A 19,764-nucleotide genomic window follows, 5' to 3' on the forward strand; every position below is an offset into this window, starting at 1 on the left:
GGCAAGGGTTTTAAGTTATGGCCTGGGGACACATAAGAACGATGTTGGCACAATGTATTATTAACTTTTTCCTTTAGAGCAGGGCACTTCGTATCGAAAAAGTTGTCGTAGAAACTTCGAAAAGCGCTCATTCAATTGGAAATTGGAGTGGCACCCCTTACACGCCCACCATTTCCCGAAACATATCCAATCAAAATTTTGAGATAGCCATTTTGTTCAGCGTAGTTGATTTCCAGATATAAATTATGTTTTAGAGGACAGTCCCCCACAGCCCTGAGGGAAAGGGTTGTAAGTTATGCCCTGGGGGCATATAAGGTTTTTTATAGAAGGCGTTGTCGTAGAAACTTTAAAAAGGCTCATTCGATTGGAAATTCAAAGGGCTAGTGCCCTTTTTAATAGTCGAAAGTGATTAGAGGGCAACTATCCCGCCTCTCACACTCACCTTTTCCCCAAACACATCTAATCAAAACTTTGAGATAGCCATTTTATTCAACGTAGTTTTAAGTTCTGAAAATTAGGTCTTTGAGGATGTACCCCCCCCCCACCGCCCTCAGGGAAAGGGTTTTAAATTATGCCCAGGGGGCATATAAGGTTTTATATAACGCGTTGTCATAGAAACTTCAAAAAGGGCATTTCGATTCAAAATTGAAATGGCTAGTGCCCTTTTTAATAGTCGAAAGTGATTGGAAAGCAACTAACGCCCCTTCCACACCCACCATATCCCCAAACACATCCAATAAAGATAGCCATTTTGTTGAGATAACTATTTTGTTCCACGAAGTTCAAAGTTCAGGAAATTATACCTTTGAGCAGGACACTCCCCCCAAAATCTTCAGGGCAAGGTTTATAAGTTATGCCCTGGGGGCATATAATTTTTATATTGAAAGCTTTGTTGTAAAAACTTGAAAAAGGGCTCCTTCAATTGGAAATTCAAAGGGCTAGTGCCCTTTTTAATAGTCAAAAGTGATTTGAAGGCAACTAACCCCCCTCTCAAGCCCATCTTTTCTCCAAACACAGCCAATCAATATTTTAGACAGTCATTTTATTCAACGTAGTTGAAAGTTTTGGGAACTAGGTCTTTAAGGATGACAACCCCCCCCCCCCCAGAGCCCTCAGGGCAAGGGTTGTAAGTTATGCCCTGGGGGCGGATAAGGTTTTTATTGAAAGCGTAGAAACTTCAAAAGGGCTCATTCAACTGGAAATTGAAAGGGCTAGTGCCTTTTTTAATAGTTGAAAGTGATTGGAGAGCGATTAACGCCCCTCTCACGCCAACCATTTTCCCTAACACATCCAATCAAAATTTTGAAATATTCATTTTGTTAAACGTAGTTGAAAGTTCTTGAAATTAGGTCTCTTAGGATAATAACCCCCCTCAGAGCCCTCAGTGCAAGGGTTGTAAGTTGTGCCCTGGGGCACATAAAATTTATATAGAAAGTTGTTATAGAATTTCAATTTGATTGGAAATTGAAATTGCCCTTTTTAATAGTCAAAAGTAAATGGAGAGTAATAAACCCCCCTCTTACGCCCACCATTTCCCCAAAAACATTCAATCAAAGTTTAGAGATAGCCATTTTGTTCAACGTAGTTGAAATTTCTGGAAATTATGTATTTAAGGATGACAACCCCCAGAGCCCCAAGGGAAAGGGTTGTAAGTTCTACCCTGGGGGCATATAAGGTTATTATAGATGGAGTTGTCGTAAAACTTCAAAAGGGGCTCATTCAATTCGAAATTGAGAGGGCTAGTGCCCTTAGTAATTGTCGAAAGTGATTTTAGGGTAACTAACCCCCCTCTCACGCCCACCATTCCTCCAAACACATCCAATCAAAATTTTCAGATAGCCATTTTGTTCAACGCAGTAGAAAGTTCTGGAAATTAGGTTTTTGAGAATGACACCCCCCCCCCAGTACTCAGGGCAAGGGTTGTAAGTTATGCCCTGGGGGCATATAAGATTTTTCTTGAAAGTTTTATCGTAGAAACTTCAAAAGGGCTCGTTTGATTGGAAATTGACAGGGCTTGGGCAATTTTTAATAGTTGACAGTGATTGGAGAGCGACTACCGCCCCTCTCACGCCCACCATTTCCCCAAACACATCCGATCAAAATTTTGTGATAGCCATTTTGTTTAACGTAGTTGAAAGTTCTGGAAATTCGGTCTTAGAGGATAGCAACCACCCTAACAGACCTTAGGGTAAGGGTTGTAATTTATGCCCTGGGGGCATACTAGGTGTTTATAGAAAGCGTTGTCGTTTCCAAAAGGGCTCGTTCGATTGGAAATCGAAAGGAAATCGAAAAAATACAAATGAATGTGCATTGTCAGTTTAATATACACATACTGATATTTAGTAATCAAAATGTTAATATTATTTGATTTATTAAAGTTATAAAAGTAAAAACATTTATATTTTTTTCAGTAAAGTGCAAATTTTGTTCTGACATTGGGAAGGCACAGGGGTTTTGCGCCCAATTTATGTTAATTTCTGCTCGTTTTGAGTTTGACTCGGTTATTTAATGTCATTTCTGTTCATTTTGGGTTTCATTTATTTATCGATGATGATTTGTGGAAGTTTCACGCCTCATAGATTATTGTATTTTATTTTTGTACATTTTTTGTTTAATGGAGTTCTTTACTTTTCTTTGAAAAATCTATTTTGTGGAATTTTTTTTTTTTAATTAATGCCGGTAATTGACGAAAAGGCAATAAAATGCACGCTGCTGCTTCTACCGCTACTACCGTTCTATTACTACTACCAATACAGCTCGGGGTATTAAGAAGAAAATTTCAGGATATGCTGAGAGGTAGCTGAACTCCCTCTCACAGGGAGCGGAAAAATAAATGTTTTTACTTTTATAACTTTAATAGATCAAACAATATTAACATTTTGGTTACTAAATATCAGTATATGTATGTTAAACTAACAATGCACATTCATTTGTATTTTTTCAGTAAAGTGCAAATTATGCTCTGGCCTAGGGAAGGCATAGAAGTTTGAGCCCAACTCATGTTAATTTCTGCTAGTTTTGAGTTCGCCTCGGTTATTTATTGTAATTTCTGTTCGTTTTGGGCTTCATTTATTTATAAATGCGGATTTGTGGTAGTTTCATGCTTGGTAGATTACTTGATTCTATTTTTGCTCATTTTTGGTTTAATGGAGTTCTTTAATTTTATTTGAAAAACTTATTCTGTGGAATAGTTTTTTTTAATTAATTTCTGTTCGTTTTATATTGACACAGTCTTTCCAGGGAAAAGGTAAATAACACTTTAAGTCTTTTCGTTTTTTAAGACTTTATACTTTGGCCTGCTATTTGTATGCTGGAGAAAAATTTTCAGCCATTTTTAACAACATACCCCTTTTTAAAAATCTGGACACAAACAGTAGTGTTTAATTTAGTTTCATACTTCTTCTAGTTTACCTGAAATGGAAATGACCTAGTTGACTTGATACCATTGGCAAAAAAATATGTTTACTTTCTTTGATAGCTTGGATACACTTACGTTATTTTGATTTGGTTAAATATTAAGAGCAGAAGTAGCCCCAAAAGTTGAACACAATACCCTATTTGTTCTTGGGATACAGCTGAGATGCCTTATTGGAAATTAGCGTTAACACAGTGCATTTTGATTTAATCTTAAGGCAAAATTTAGTTTTTAAACATAATGGGCAAACTGGAGGGCGGGCGTGGGATGGGTATTAGTTGCCCTCCAATCCCTTTCGACTATTAAAAATGGCATCAGCCCTTTCTATTTTCAATCGAATGAGCCCTTTTCAAAGTTCCTACGACAACTCCTTCCATACCAAGTGCCCTGGTCCATACAAACAAACAAAACATATTAAAATGTCAAGCCTTCCAATCACTTTCGACTATTAAAAAAGGCACTAGGGTTTTCGATTTCCAATCTCTTTGAGTTTCTAGGACAACGCTTTGTATAAACAGCTTATGTGCCCCCAAGGCATAAATTACAACCCTTACCCTATGGGCTGTGAGGGGGTTGTCATCCTAAAAGACCTAATTTCCAGAACTTTCGACTACGTTAAACAAAATGGCTATCTCAAAATTTTAATTGGATGTGTTTGGAGAAATGGTGGGTGTAAGAGGGGCGTTAGTTGCTCTCCAATCACTTTCAACTATTAAAAAAGGCACTTTGATTTTCATCAAATGAGCCCTTTTGAAGTTTCTACGACAACACCTTCAATAAAAACCTTATATGTCCCAAGGGCATAACTTACAACCTTTGCCCTGAGGGCGGGGGGGGACATCATCCTTAAATACATAATTTTCAGAACTTTCAATTACTTTGAACAAAATGGCTATCTCTAAACTTTGATTGAATGTGTTTGGGGAAATGGTGGGCATGAGAAAGGGGTTAATTTCTCGCCACTCACTTTCGACTGTTAAAAAGGGCACTAGCCCTTTCAATTTCCAATCAAATGAGCCCCTTTTGAAATTTCTACAACAACTTTCTATATAAACCTTATCTGCCCCCAGGACATAACTTACGACGCTTGCACTGAGGGTTTTGAAGGGTTTATCACCCTAAAAGACCTAATTTCCAGGACTTTCAACTACGTTGAACAAAATACATATCTCAAATTTTTTATTGGATGTGCTTGGGGACATGGTGGGTGCGAGAGGGGAGATAGTTGCCCTTTAATTACTTCCGACTGTTAAAAAGGGCACTAGCCCTTTCAATTTCTAATTGAATGAGTCCTTTTTGCAGTTTCTACAACATCACTTTCTATAAAAACTTTATATGCCCCCAGGGCATAACTTACAACCCTTGCCCTGAGGGCAGTGGTGGGGGAGGGGTTGTCATCCTTAAAAACCTTATTTTCTAAACTTTCAACTACGTTGAATAAAGAGGCTATCTAAAAATTTTGATTTGATATGTTAGGGAAAAAGGTGGGCGTGAGAGGGGGTTTAGTTGCCCTCAAATTTCTTTCGACTATTAAAAAGGGCACTAGCCGTTTGAATTTCCAATCAAGTGAGCCCTTTTTCAAGTTTCTACGATAAAAACCTCAATATTCATTCTCAAGATTTCAATAAAAACCTTATATGTCCCCAGGGTATAACTTATAACCCTTGCCCTGAAGACTTTGGGGGGAATGTCCTGCTCAGAGGTAAAATCTACAGAACTTTCAACTGCATGGAACAAAAGGGCTATCTCAAAATTTTGATTGGATGTGTTTTATGAAATGGTGGTCGTAAAAGGGGTGTTCCAATCACCTTCCAATCACTTTCGACAAACCTTATATGGCCCCAGGGCATAACTTACAACCCTTGCCTTGAGGGCTGTGGCGGGGTTGTCATCCTCAAAGACATAATTTACAGAACTTTGAACTACATTGAACAAAATGGCTATCTCAAAATTTTGATTGGATGTGTTCGGAGAAGAAGTGGGTGTAAGAGGGGGGTTAGTTACTCTACAGTCACTTTCGACTATGAAAAAGGGAACTAGCCCTTTGATTTGCCAATCGCATGAACCTTTTTTGAAGTTTCTACGACAACGCTTTCTATAAAAACCTTATAAATCCCCAGGGCATAACTTACAATCCTTGCCCTGAGGGCTGTGGGGGAGTGTACTCCTCAAAAACATAATTTCTATCTGGGAATCAACTACGCTGAACATAATGGCCATTTCAAAATTTTGATGGGATGTGTTTTGGGAAATGATGGGCGTGGAAGGGGTGTTAGTTGCCTTCCAATCACTTTCGACTATTAAAAAGGGCACTAGCCACTCCAATGTCCAATTGAATGAGCCCTTTTCGAAGTTTCTAAGACAACTTTCTTTCTACGACAACTACGACAAGTCCCTGATCTAAAGACAAAAAAAATATAATATAAAATATATTTTGCCAACATCGTTCTTATATACCCCAAGGGTATAACTAAAACCCTTGCACTGAGGGTTGTGGGGGAGTTTCCTCCTCGAAAACCTAATTTCTATCTGGAAATCAACTACGCTGAACAAAATGTCTTTCTCAGAATTTTGATTGGATGTGTTTAGGGAAATGGTGGGCATGGAAGGGTATTAGTTGCCTTCAAATCACTTTCGACTATTAAAAAGGGCACACGCCACTCCAATTTCCAATCGAATGAGCCCTTTTCGAAGTTTCTAAGACAATTCCTTCGATACGAAGTGCCCTGGTCTCAAGAAAAAATAAATAAATAATACATTGTGCCAACATGGTTCTTTACCTAGGCAGCGCAATTGCGCTGCCAATGATGTTGAGCAGATGTTGAAATAAATCAAGCTACACGTTCTCATTTTGGTTGTCGAAAGTATGTATTATCAATTTACCAGAAAAGGCATAGGGTATCAAGTTGAAAATTTAAGGGCATGTTAGAGGATGTTGAAAAAAAAGACGCTATGTGTATACTGCTCTTACTGCTGCTACTAATACTGCTACTACTACTGAGGCCAAGGGTATTAAGGTGAAACTTTCATGAATTACTTTTAGGGGGATATTGGACTAAATCGAAACACACCATATGCACCTAGGCTGTCAAAAGCTCTTAGCAGAGATATCCCAGGAAAAAATTAGATTTTTAAGTTGAAACTTTTAGAATAAGTAGAGGGGAATATTGAACTAACTATAAGCACTATGTGCCAGTTGCAGATCCAGGATTTTTTTTTTTGGGGGGGGGGGGTGCAAAATAGGTTAATCTGATAAACTTGCGTTAGGAGCAAGTTTAATTAACGAAAACTTGCGTTAATTATTGTAGCGATAAAAGGGATTTTTGGCTATAAAAGGAATGACTGCGCCACCCTCAATTATTGAGAGAAAATAAAATGTGTAGCCATATAAATGTGATCTCTTCTCCTCGAGCTATCTGGAGATCAGATTCCCTGGGAACGTACTTTGGAGATAGGCAAACATATTACCTGTCTTTAGACTAGATACAGACACATAAAATGAAAAAAACATAGGTAACAAGTAATAGATTTTTTGAGACTTACATGATTAGGTGAACAGCAGTGGGTCACTTCAAATGACAACAACGGTGACTGAGATAACAACAATGATAGAATCGCAAAGCTTGAAGGCCGAAATAGTTCTATCGATAATAATGAGAGCGCGAAAAACACTTTTCTTTTTTATATATTCTAAGTCCTGATCATGTGCTATGGGAGCTACCCCACGATTGGCCTAAGTCCTGAGGTGGACCGGACATTCTGCCCAATTATCTGTCTTAATTATTTCTGATGATTAAAACGTTCACATGGCTCCTATAATATAAACGTCCTTGGAAATATTGTGTGTAGCATCTTTTTTATTACCCACTATCTTAGCGAAATCCGAAGCTTGGATAACGCCGTTCTTTGTCTGAGGCTAACTGCAATTTTTGTCTTTGCTGATTAAGGACTTTTCTTTCTTTTTGAAACTAGATTTAAACTTAATTAGAGGAAGTCGCAATTATCTTCAGAAAGAAGGACCTTTATTTTGGTATTTTAAATATATCGCATTTTACTCACGGTACATATTACCCTTCCTATAAATTAATGACGTCCCGTCATTAGGATTTGCTTGCCTTTGGGCTTTTGAAATGTTCGCAATTTATTAACTATTTATTCTACATAATTTTGATTGACATTGTATTATTTCATGTTTATATTTTGGCTTACTCAGGAGTGCTAAAAATTTTCTCTATTACTCTTCTTATTTTATTCTACGTCTCTATCTAAAATTCATCTACCGGACTAAGATTATTCATGGTTCTAGGCTAGCTATTATAATAAAGATTTTTTTTTTCTACACCTAACACTGATTGTTTTAAAATTTTAAACAAGGTTGGGGCTACTCTACCTCTACATAAGATTTTTTTTTGAATTTACATTTTAGCAGGCTTTTTTTTTATTTTGATGTCTATATGGCATACTACTTCCTATATACTCTACTTCCAATGAATAGCTCGACAACGCTACACATAACTCTAACTGGACATCTAACATTACATACAAAAACGATTTAAAACACACAATATTGGGATTACCATATTCACTGGTAACATTGAAACACTTTCAATGGGGATGTTTGCTACGCAACGTTAATGATGGGATATTGGGATTTCTGAGTTATCAAAGTTATTAAGAAGTAACATATGTAAATTCACATCTATTTCATCACCATTCGAGTCTTTAGTGCACTCAATCCTTCTGCTGTAAATTATTGTCCTTCACTCCTTTTGTCTTGGCAAAAATTTTTTAAGTACTTGCAACATAGTTTCTTCATGGAAAATTTTGAACCTGATTGTGTTCACACGACAAGCTTCCTCTAATTGTCAACTGGGAAAAGATGCCTTCAATATCAAGTGTGGGAATATGCTATCAGAGTTTATTCTCACCTGCTTTTTGATAGTTCATAGGGTGTCTTCTTATCAAGGGGCCGACACTGGGATGGCGTTTATTTCTTTCTCAACACTTAATTTTTGGGATATTTTGAGGTACAAAAAAGATTTATTCTCGTATAAAATTGTTCATTCGTGTCTCATATAAAATTGGTAGATCAAGGCTTGCGTGTATTAACATTTGTAGTGATTCCTTTGTTAATCATGGAGGAATTGCAGTTTGGATTGGCAACAGGTCAGAATCGAACAATAGTGAATCCTTCAATCTATTGTCTTTAGCTTGTAGGAGGGGCATATTACCACTAAGGGGTTGGTCACTGGGGTTAATTTTGGTTTCCAGGTCCATTTTTCAGAACTATCTCGTCACATTTATGGGATAACAGAGATATGAACTTTCCACACAGAGGGGATAGGATGGGTTCCGATGGTCGAAAGGGATTCGACGCGTAAGTCCGTGACACATAAATAGTTTTTGGGGTCATCAAAAATCATAACTATGCGGTGATATGGTATATGGGTCCATAATGATTATCAAAGGCGATATTTATGTACTTATATCTTGTTCTGATCGATGGGGTTCTCAGAATTTATGTGATTATATAGTTCGATACTGCACTGTATACTGAGATTCAAGTATAATGTTACCTGATACGTAATATAGTTCATGGTCGAGGAAACAACGATCAAAAGGTAACTGTAATTTTCGTAGACGTAGCTGGGATGAAAATTGGCTGGAGTCTATGGTGAGTAGTCTTCGTTGGTTGAGATACTATAAAAATAGATGCTATTAGGTTGTATCTGCACTGGACAAATCATTCTAATTATCGATATCCAATATGTCAATCCACTTCATATAATAAAAATTACGAGGTAGAATCACACATTCTTTAAAATCAAGTAGTCTTAATACATAGTAAACAATACAATTGGGTGCGTTTTAGGGTGAAGACTACCCTACAAAATAATATAAAAAGATACACTGATATTACTATATAACGTTGGTTATAATAAAACGACATAATTTCCATTGGGAAATCTAAAACAGAGAGGAAACACCGATAAAGGGCTTATTTATTTCTTCAATACTTATCAAATAAACATAATTTACTCTACATTATTAAGTTTGAGGTCTAATTTTGCAACATATTTCATGCCTGCATTGTTCACGCACGTCCGTGCTGTTTAAGAAACGCAAATTGGAGCGTCGTAACCGCACGGTTTTAAGCAAACAACCTTAAAATGAGGGAACAAGACATAGCAAGGACGAGTGGAGACCTCTATACCCACTCGTTTTCTAATGTCTTCCCTATTTCTTGGCTTAGGCGTTCTCATGAGGTTCCGGGTTTAACCTCTGCATTTTTCCGTAATTAAAAGTCAATAGGGTTCTTATGGTCAGGGAAGTCGCGAATACGAAACATACGGCCAGTAGCATGTTCCACCAGAAATTGGTTGAGAACAATCCACATACGTTAATCTCTGGTCTTCATTTGTAAATAGGGGAATCTGGGAATCTAATGCTTCTCTTATTTTTGTAAGCCTTAATGTCCCTTTATTCTTTTCTATTTTGGACCATATCGAGGTTTTCATTTCCTCGTTTTCTATATTGGGAATAGTGTACGACAGGTTAATTGCCTTGAAGTTGGTTATTTTTGGGCTTATTATCTTTCTGCTCGTGGTAATTAACATCGTTCGAACAGTTGACTCTTTAGTTACAAGTCGACACTCTTGTTTTATACTTATCGTACACACATTTTGTAACAGTGATTCTGTTTTGTAACTTGGGTCTATTCTTTCTGTATTATTATAACAAGATAAGGTTCTAACAGTTTCCCTTGGAACAGAAATCATGATAGTGTTCATAAATATGAACAGGATCCCAGGGAACGGAATTCATGATCCTTATGATCCCGTTCATATATACGAACATGATCAGCTCATAATTAGACGCTTCTGTACTGGTAGTTTTTTTTTTTTTTTTTTTTTTTTTTTTTTTTTTTTTGACATCAATCTTTGTTAGGACCTGGGTCGATTTTTCATAGAAAATCCAAGGGGACCGCCAAAACCAAGCAAATTAAACGCTGCGTGGGCTTTGAGTTCTTCCCCAGGCTTCCCACAAGACGTGGTCCAACACCAGTTGTCGTCCTCAGTCGACCACGAGCTTCCTACCTTTGGTTATTTTCTGTTCCAACCTTTCTCTCTGATCACCAATGTTTTGACATCACTCGTATTACTATTTTTATTATTTTTTTTCATTAATATTGACTTGGTTAACTTTACTTGCACACTGTTAAATTTATTATGGTGGATCACAAGTTTTTTTTCATAAGGGATTTGAAATTTGTCTTTACATTAATTAGGGATATTCCCATCTTTCAGGTTTTTTAACCGTTCTGCCTGACTGTGTCATTATTTTCTCCTCTGTTTCTTGCGGTTTTTTCTTTATTGGGTCTGACTGCGAAATAAGATCAAACTTTTTGTACTGTTTTTTCAAAAATTCTTGCCCTTTTAATTTTGTTTCCTTCGCGTGTGCGGCTGCTGAAGTCGGTCTTGATTTCCCTATTTTTTTAACTACTATATGGTCTGATTCGCCGTCAGACTCTTCGGAACTAGTTTCCGATGATTCTGTATCATAAGTTTTAGAAGTTGCACCTTGCATTTTTGAGGTATCACCTCCCCTTCCTTCGTAAATTTCTACTCCTCTGGATTCATGAAAGATTCTTGAGAGCTTTGGGAGGAATCAATAGTTTTTGCGGGGTTCCTCCACTGTTTGAATGCCATGTCTTCAGGAGGATGGGGCAGTTTTCTCACTAAGGTTTCTCTTCAAAAAGTCTATTGTTTAGGCTTGACTTCGGATACGGTCATATCATGTTATTGTCCTTACTGGTCCTCCTCAGGAGTTTTATTATAGGGGAAAGTACTTCAACTCGTTTTTATGGGAAAATTTATTAAATACATATCTTCTTGCAGATTTTTTTTAGTTGAATCTTTGGGGGGGGTTTTCTTTGCAGTAATACCGATGGTTTCTACAGCTCTGTTTAATTCCTCCTGTAAGGACAGGGGCCTTTCTATTGGTGTTGCAGGGGAAACCATATCGTCTGGAAATCTTTTGGGGGGACAAGGGGTCGAAATTCTATGGGGCAAAAATTGGTTTTTTGGAGATATCGTATAATTTAGTTCTCCTGCGCTCGCCGATGAATAACTTTTTGGATCTTTTGGCGTTTTTATTTCAGGAAAAAATCCTGGTATTAGGTATTTTATCTTGTTTAAAATTAAAGGGTTTTAGCTCTGCCAATCTTGATCTAGGGGGCTCATTTTCGGCATCTGACGAATCAGTAGAGGAGGGACGTGATACCCATCTTTCCGGAAATTTGGCTCTTTTTATTTTGCTAACATGTGCCTTGTAAGTTCTTCCGCTATCGGGGTTCTCCATTTTAAAAGTATAATCGTTATCGTACTTGTTGACTATTCTGTACGGTCCAGAATATTTGTTGGAAAGTTTTTTGCCTTCCGTTTTTGTCTCGTTCTTAAGGTAGACGCAGTCTCCTATTTTGAAATCTATACTCCCCTTGACTTTGGGTTGGTTTCTTAGCTCTTGGTTCATTTTACATTTTTCCAACTCTTGCCTAACTATTTTGTAAGTTTTCTTCCTCCTATTTATGAATTCTTGTTTGTAATCCTCCGAGTTATTATAATACTGTCGAGATTCAATAATCTCATTATACGGGATTCTAAAATCACGACCAAAAAGTAAATAAAATGGATTATCTTTAGTTGTTTCTGAATCAGCAGTATTGATTACGTTACTTAAATAAGGTAAGAATTTATCTCTATCGATACTATTGTACTTTGTGTCAATGCTTAGTACATTCGATAATATTTTATGCCTATTTTCCATTTTACCATTAGATTTTGATTGGTACGGAGCTGTCACCATTTTAACTATGTTATGAAAACTCATTAAGTCTTTTGTTACTTTTGAAACAAAATTGCTTCCATTGTCACTTAAAACTTTATTTGGAACGCCAAATTGTAAAAGAAATTTCGCTAGCGTCTTACTGGTGGCGTAAGCACCTTGATTTTTTAATACTTTTGCAAAAGTAAATCCTGAAAAGTGATCTATAACCGAAAGAATACAAGTATGGCCTCTGCTGGAAACAGGCAAGCCTCTGCTGGTTCCGTATAAGTCAAATGAGATAATATCGAAGGGGTACTTTGCTACCGGGACCCTTCCCATTGGAGGATTAGGACAAGCTTGGGGGATTTTTCTTAAGTTAAACGCTTCGCATGTACTTACAAATTCTTTAAGTTTTGTTATTCCCGACGGCAAGTAAAAATATTGTTTTAATTTACGGAGAGTTTTAATAACTCCTAAGTGTCAACTTGTAACTGAATGGAAATAATAAAATGCGGTTACTATTAAGTTTTGTGGTATCACAGGTATTATTGAGGTTTGGTTTCTTTTTGTCTCAGCAGTCTCGAATCTACATAGTATGTCTTCATCAAGATCATACTAAAAATTGTCTATCTCTTTTCTAAGAGTTTTGAATTTATCCGGTAACGCATCGTCATTCACAAAATAATTAATAAGCGCTGGACATATTTCGTCCTTTTTTTGCTTTCTTTTTATATTATCTAAAGACAAGGGACAATAGTTAATCTTATTTTCTTTTACCGTGTGCTTGGCTTTGTTTTTCTTACATTCATGTTTGCTCTTAGTATTGATAGCGTTAACTTCAGTTTCCTCAGCTTCCGACGGCATATTTTCTGGGTATCTACTCAAAAAGTCTCAAGCTACATTTTGTTTACCTTTTAAATATTCAAATTCGTAATCTAGGTCTTGGATTTTCATAATCCTTCTATCTAGAATGCCCGGGGGTTTTTTAAATGTGCGCCGGTACTGCAAGCTTTTGTGGTCTGATCGTAGTATAAATTTTCTACAAATTAAATAGTGTCTAAATTTGTCCAAGTGGTGGATTATAGATAATAATTCTAAGTTTTTGGCGGAATAACTACTTTCGCCTTTTGATAAAGTTCTACTCGAATAGCATATAACTTTTTCTATTTGTTTTTGTTTAGGCGTTCCCTCTAGAAGATTAGGATTTTCTACCGGGACTTTTTTGCGAAAAAATAGCCCCAATGCCCTGTGAGCTTGTGTCAGTTGCAACCACGAATCCTCCGGTTTCGAAATCGCAAATTGATAATATTGGTTTAGAAGTAAGTACCTTTTTGAGACGGTCTATGGAAGTTTGAGCTTTTTTGGACCAATTAATATTTTGGAATTTCCCTTTAGTTAATTCCGTGAGGTGTTTTGCAATTTGGGCGTACTTACACACGAATTTTCTAAAATAGCCAGTAAGACCCAAAAATCCTCTTAATTCTTTCATACTCCTGGGGGGTTTGTGATTTTTAACAAATTTTGTTTTATCAAGGTGTGAGTATATCTTTCCTTGTGTTACAACCACCACTCAAAATTTAATTGTGGATTGAAATAAATTTACTTTCGCAGGCCGGCATTTCAAATTGCCCTGTCTGAACTTCTCGAACACCTTAGCTAATATTGCTAAGTGTTGTTCAGTGTTTTCTCCCACGTATATGACATCATCAACAAAATGAATGATATTCTTTGATCCTCTTAACAGGTGTAATAGGGATCTACATAGAGCGCTTGAACTTGTTTTAAGTCCAAAAGGTACCCTTAAGTATTCATATGAACCACATTTAGATGCTTAAAATGCAGTTTTATGGACATCTTTTTCGGCTATTTTCACTTGGTGGTAGCCTTGGGTAAGGTCCAAACAAGTAAAAATTTTGTTTTTGCTTGAAATTGAGTCAAGAATTTTATCTATTCTTGATAGAGAAAATTTATCACTAATTACTTGTTTGTTGAGGGCTCTATAATCTACTACACGTATAAGGTAACCATTCTTCTTTGGTACTAAGATCACTGGTGCACTATACGGACTTATACTTTGGCGTATAATTTCATTTTTTTCTAATTCATGAATTTTATTTCTTAACCATTCTTTGTGCTTATATGGCACACGATATGGCTGTTTCACTACAGGATTACCAGTCGTTAAAATTGAATGTTTCTAAAATTGTATCAGTCCGATGTCATCTTAAGATGCGGAAAATACATCTTTAAAACTCCATAATAATTAGCATAATCTTTTCTTAAGTTCCAAGTCCGTAATATGATCCATATTAAATTTGTTTAAAAATTGCGATTTGGTTAGAGGGTATTTGTTATTAGAGGTTTTAATGCCGTTAACTAGGTTTCTTTTCAAATTTTCCCATCTATTTAAATCATTCTCCGATAAAACTTGGATTTGAACTAAACACTTACCCTTTTTTATTGTAATTGTATCATTTTCGTGGTTATTAGTTACCCAAATAAAACCTTCTCCTTTGTCGTAAGATATAATCTGTTCCTCGCATAGCAAATTTTCGAGAATTTCAGATGGGGTTGCAAATTATATTTTGGATTTGCTAACCACTGGTTCAATCATCTGTGATATTTGAATTTTCTGCATCGTTTTGGGAGGGACTTTTGTTTTCCTTATCGTAAATCCGTAATAATTCTCTTTATTTTCACTGTTTTTTAGATTCATACTCGCGCTATGCTGCGTCATTGCGGCATCTTGCGGCGTCACGTTAGGTTTTACCATGTTTTTCCATAATTCAGCTATTTTCTTAATTTCGTTTGACCTGTACTGTCGCATATCTCCTATTTTTATTTTCGCAGATTCAATACCCTTATTTTTTAAATTTACTTCATCTCTACAATTTCTCTCTCAGAATAATTGAACAAATTTCTAACTGTGACATGTCCTTTTTGCGAGACATAATGTTCAAAACATTGCGACATTACACCACCAAAAATTTCATCTACTGTAACGGTTTCTTCGTGACCGCTGTTGCAATTTCTTAAGGTAGATATTTATCCCCCTCCCTGAGCAGTGTAGACAAGTCTTTTGTTTGCTAGGTCTTATAATGTTGTATTAGACCTTAAAAAATTTGCGCCTATTATGGCTTCGTACGGAAAGTTATCGCATATTATAAAATTTGTCGGAAAGATCCTGTTGTCCCTTTTTACATTTAGGCAAATTGAACCTCTTGCATCCAATTTATGCCCTGTCACGCTAGTTAGATTGGGATTATTAGGGTTCCTCTGTCGCCTAATATGCAGAGGCAACATATTAAATACGGATGAGCTTATGATATTAACTGAAGCTCCGCTGTCAACAAAAGCCTTAAAGTAAACGTTTGCTACACCAAAATCATTGAATATAGGTAGCTTGTTAATACTATCGCTACAAGACGCAACCACTATCAGTTTGGACCTATTAAATATTCTGGGCGCCCCCCGGGTCCAATTTATATTTCTGAGGGGCCTGAAACGTTTCCCTGCGGATTTATTTCATGCGTCGGTGCCTGCAACGGATATTCAGATATTTGAGATTCCGTAGGCATATTTAATTGATTTACGTCTGTCTGCCTTCGCCATGTATTATTATAGTAACTTGGATGTCTTGCGTCAGTGCCGCTTGCTGGTGCTGACTGCCTGTGCCATTGAATTACAAAGTTTTCTTTCTCAATCGGCAAATTTCTGTGAGGTCTGTCTAGTATTCTCGTATTATATTGGCTTTGGCGAGTATTTGGGTTTTCAAATCGGTAATTAATTTGTCTATTGGGAGGAGGGGTATAAAAATTAGGTTGGTACGTGTTGTAAGGTACTGATTGGCGCAATCTTCCTTGGCTATAGCCTAATGCATCACCGGCGCTAAAATTTGTTCTTCCGAACAAAAGGTTGCCATAATTTTGCTTACTGCCGACAGCAATTCTTGGTATGCGGTTGGGGACATAATGGCACTCTCTCGCGATATGCCCAACACGATTACAAATATAGCACCTTATTATTGTAGGGTTATTTTCGTAACTACATTGTTTGATGGGCTGAAAACGTACTGTTTTCTGCCTAGCGGCTTCTTGCGTTTTATTTCTTTGTGGTACTGGGGAGTTATCCCTTGAAAAGAAATTGGGAGACGCCTGATCGCCCTTGAAGATTAGGTTCGCGTTTGAGTCGCCTAGGCTATTTATTGCTTTACTGTGATTTGCGACCATCGTGTCGACTTCGATCAATCGATCTACCTCCTGAACTGCAAGATCCAACGTCTGAATATTTTTGGATATTACCATTCTATATAGTTTTGGGGGTAGCCCTTGCAAAAAGGTATTTAGTATGACTTTTTCATACAGTTGTCCTGAACCTCTTCCGTATTTTGCCTATACCGAATTGCGTATATTATCAAGATATTATCTTATATTTTGTGAATAGTCAAAGCAACCATTCCGTGTTTTAATTTATTTATGGAACTGGTTTCGATAAATCTATCTTTAAATGCTTTTAACAATTTGTCCACCATATTTATTGGCAAGTTGGCGTCATCATCTATAGTATGTTCAATTTGCTTCAGAAAGGTTAAGGCCTGGCCTTTTAATCATAGTAGAAGTATGTCGACTAACGTTTCTAGCTCCGTTTTTGTTAGTTCTTCAAACTGGGCCAATTAGATGTTAAATTCGTCATTATCTGATTGACCACTGTTTTGAGGGATATACTTGGTTATTTCAATGTTTTTTATGACCACCTTTTGCGCCATTAATTGTTCTTCTAAATCCTCTGCCATTTTTTTCTGCGTTTGAATATTTTGAAATAAATTTATTTTTTCACTTAACCTACTTTGGGAGGATATTATCTCCTATGAGATATTTTAAAGGGTTTCCTGTAGTAGCTTAGCGGTTATAGGCTTAATCACTTTACTTATATGTCTGTATCTCTCCAATAATTAAATTTAAATTAGAAAGTTTTATAGCCTAATTAGTTCGCAAGTTTTCCTCCAATTTCCGACTGCGCCATTTGTAGCGATAAAAGGGAATTGTGGCTATAAAAGAAATGACTTCGCCACCCTCAATTATTGAGAGAAAATAAAATGTGTAGCCATATAAATGTGACCTCTTCTCCTCGAAGTGTCTGCAGATCAGATTCCCTGGGAACGTACTTTGGAGATCGGTGAACATATGACCTGTCTTAAGACTAGATACAGACATATAAAATGAAATAAACACAGGTAAAAAGCAATAGATTTATTGAGACTTATATATTTAGGTGAACAGCAGTGGGTCACTTCAAATGACAACAACGGTGACTGAGATAACAACAATGATAGAATCGCAAAGCTTGAAGGCCGAAATAGTTCTATCGATAATAATGAGAGCGCGAAAAACACTTTTCTTCACTATATATTCTAAGTCCTGATCATGTCCCGTGGGAGCTACCCCACGATTGGCCTAAGTCCTGAGGTGGGCCAAACCCTCCGCCCAATTATCTGTCTTAAATATTTTTGATGATTCAAACGTTCACATAGCTCATATAACATAGACGTCCTTAGAAATATTGTGCGTAGCATCTTTTTTATTGCCCACCATCTTAGCGAAATCCGAAACTTTGATAATGCCGTTATTTGTCTAAGGTTAACAGCAATTTTTCTCTTTTCATACTTAGGATTTTTCTTTATTTTTTCAACTAGATTTAAACATATTTATATTAAGTCGGAATTATCTTTAGAAAGAAGGAACTTTATTCTTGGTATTTGAAATATATCGCATTTTACTCACGGTACATATTACCCTTCCCATTAATTAATGACATCCCGTCATTAGTATTTGCTTGCCTTTGGGCTTTTGAAATGTTCGCTATTTATTAACTTTTTATTCTACATATTTTTGATTGACATTGTATTATTTCATGTTTATATTTTGGCTTACTCAGGAGTGCTAAAAATTTTCTCTATTACTCTTCTTATTTTATTCTACGTCTCTTTCTAAAATTCATCTACCGGACTAAGATTATTCATGGTTCTAGGCTAGCTTTTATAATATTATGTAAATGACACTACTTCAAGCTATGTTAGGGGGGCAAGCCCCCTCACCCCTCTCCTGGATCTGCCACTGCTATGTGCATGCTACTATGACTACTGCTTCTTCTACTACGATTGCTAATGCTACTGAGGATAAGGGTATTAAGGTGAAACTTTCAGGGAACGTTTCGGGGGAGTTGGAACGAAACCAAAACACACTATATGCATGTTGGTTGCCAAAAGGGTATGTCAGTAACATCTCCAGAATGGGTTAGAATAATAAGCTGAAACTTTCAGAGCAAGTTGATGGGGATGTTGAACTAACCAAAAGATACTATATGGATACTACTACTATTTCTACTGCTGCTACTAATACCACAACTAAGGTTAAATGCACTAGGGAGACGCTTTCAGGAGATGTTGAAGGGGATGTTAAACTAAATTAAAATACTTTATGTTAAAATAAACTAAACACACAATCAAAATATTTTAAGTGCATTCAGTTTGGTTAGGCAGGATATTTTATGGCTGGAATAGGGTAGAAAGTAGAATTTTTAAGGGAAGTCTATGTTGCTACAAAACCAAATCAAAAGGTACTATGTGCATTATGGTTGTCGAAAGGACTAATTAGCAATATATCAATAACAACTAAAGTTAATAATTCGAAACTCTCGGGGCTAATACTATTACTACTACTGCTACTACTATTAAAATAAATCAAAAGGGTTTAACCGAATCCAAGTTTTCGAAATGCCATAGATACAATGTCTCAGGAACCGAATTGGGTATTAAGTTTCACTTTTCAGGAAAATTTGAAAGGAGTGTAAAGCTAAATAAAAAAGGTACTATGAGTATCCAGATTGTCAAAAGGACGAATATGCAGTATATCAAGAACAGGTAGGAGTGTTACGTTGGTAATTTTGTATCCTATTATTAGGAATGTTGAACTAAATCAAAAGACACCATGTTCATCCAAGTTTGTCATAAGGGTTTATTTGTGATATCTTACGAATGGATGTAGGTGTTAAATATAGACTTTCAGGGAATGTTGAGAGGGATGTTTAACTGAATGTAAATGTTGAAAGGGTTTAACTTCAATATCTCTGAAATGGCTAAGGGTAATAAAATGAAACTTTCAGGGGATAATGGGGTGTATTTTGAATAAAATCAAAATGCACTAAATGGTTGCAGGTTTTCAAAAGAGTGCATCAGCAGTATGTTCAGCAAAGCAAGGGAGCATCATTACATAGCATCAGAGTAAGTAAAAACATGTTTATTTACCGAAAGAATTCCCCGTTGGTTCAAATTTGGACAGTTTCTAGTAAAAGTAACAAATTACACTTTAGTTACGAAAATACCCTTTATAGTACACAAGAGCACTGGTATAAATAGCGAGGCCAGGAGGCTATGTTTTTATAAGAAACCTTGAGCCGTGAGGACCACGTCCAGTACTTTGAAGAAGCCTTGTACTCTGAAAAACCAGTACGTCTAGAGAAAGCAT

Source organism: Artemia sp. Qi Xiang Cuo, chromosome 2, assembly GCF_049724085.1.
Source record: "Artemia sp. Qi Xiang Cuo chromosome 2, ASM4972408v1, whole genome shotgun sequence".
Lineage (NCBI taxonomy): Eukaryota > Metazoa > Arthropoda > Branchiopoda > Anostraca > Artemiidae > Artemia > Artemia sp. Qi Xiang Cuo.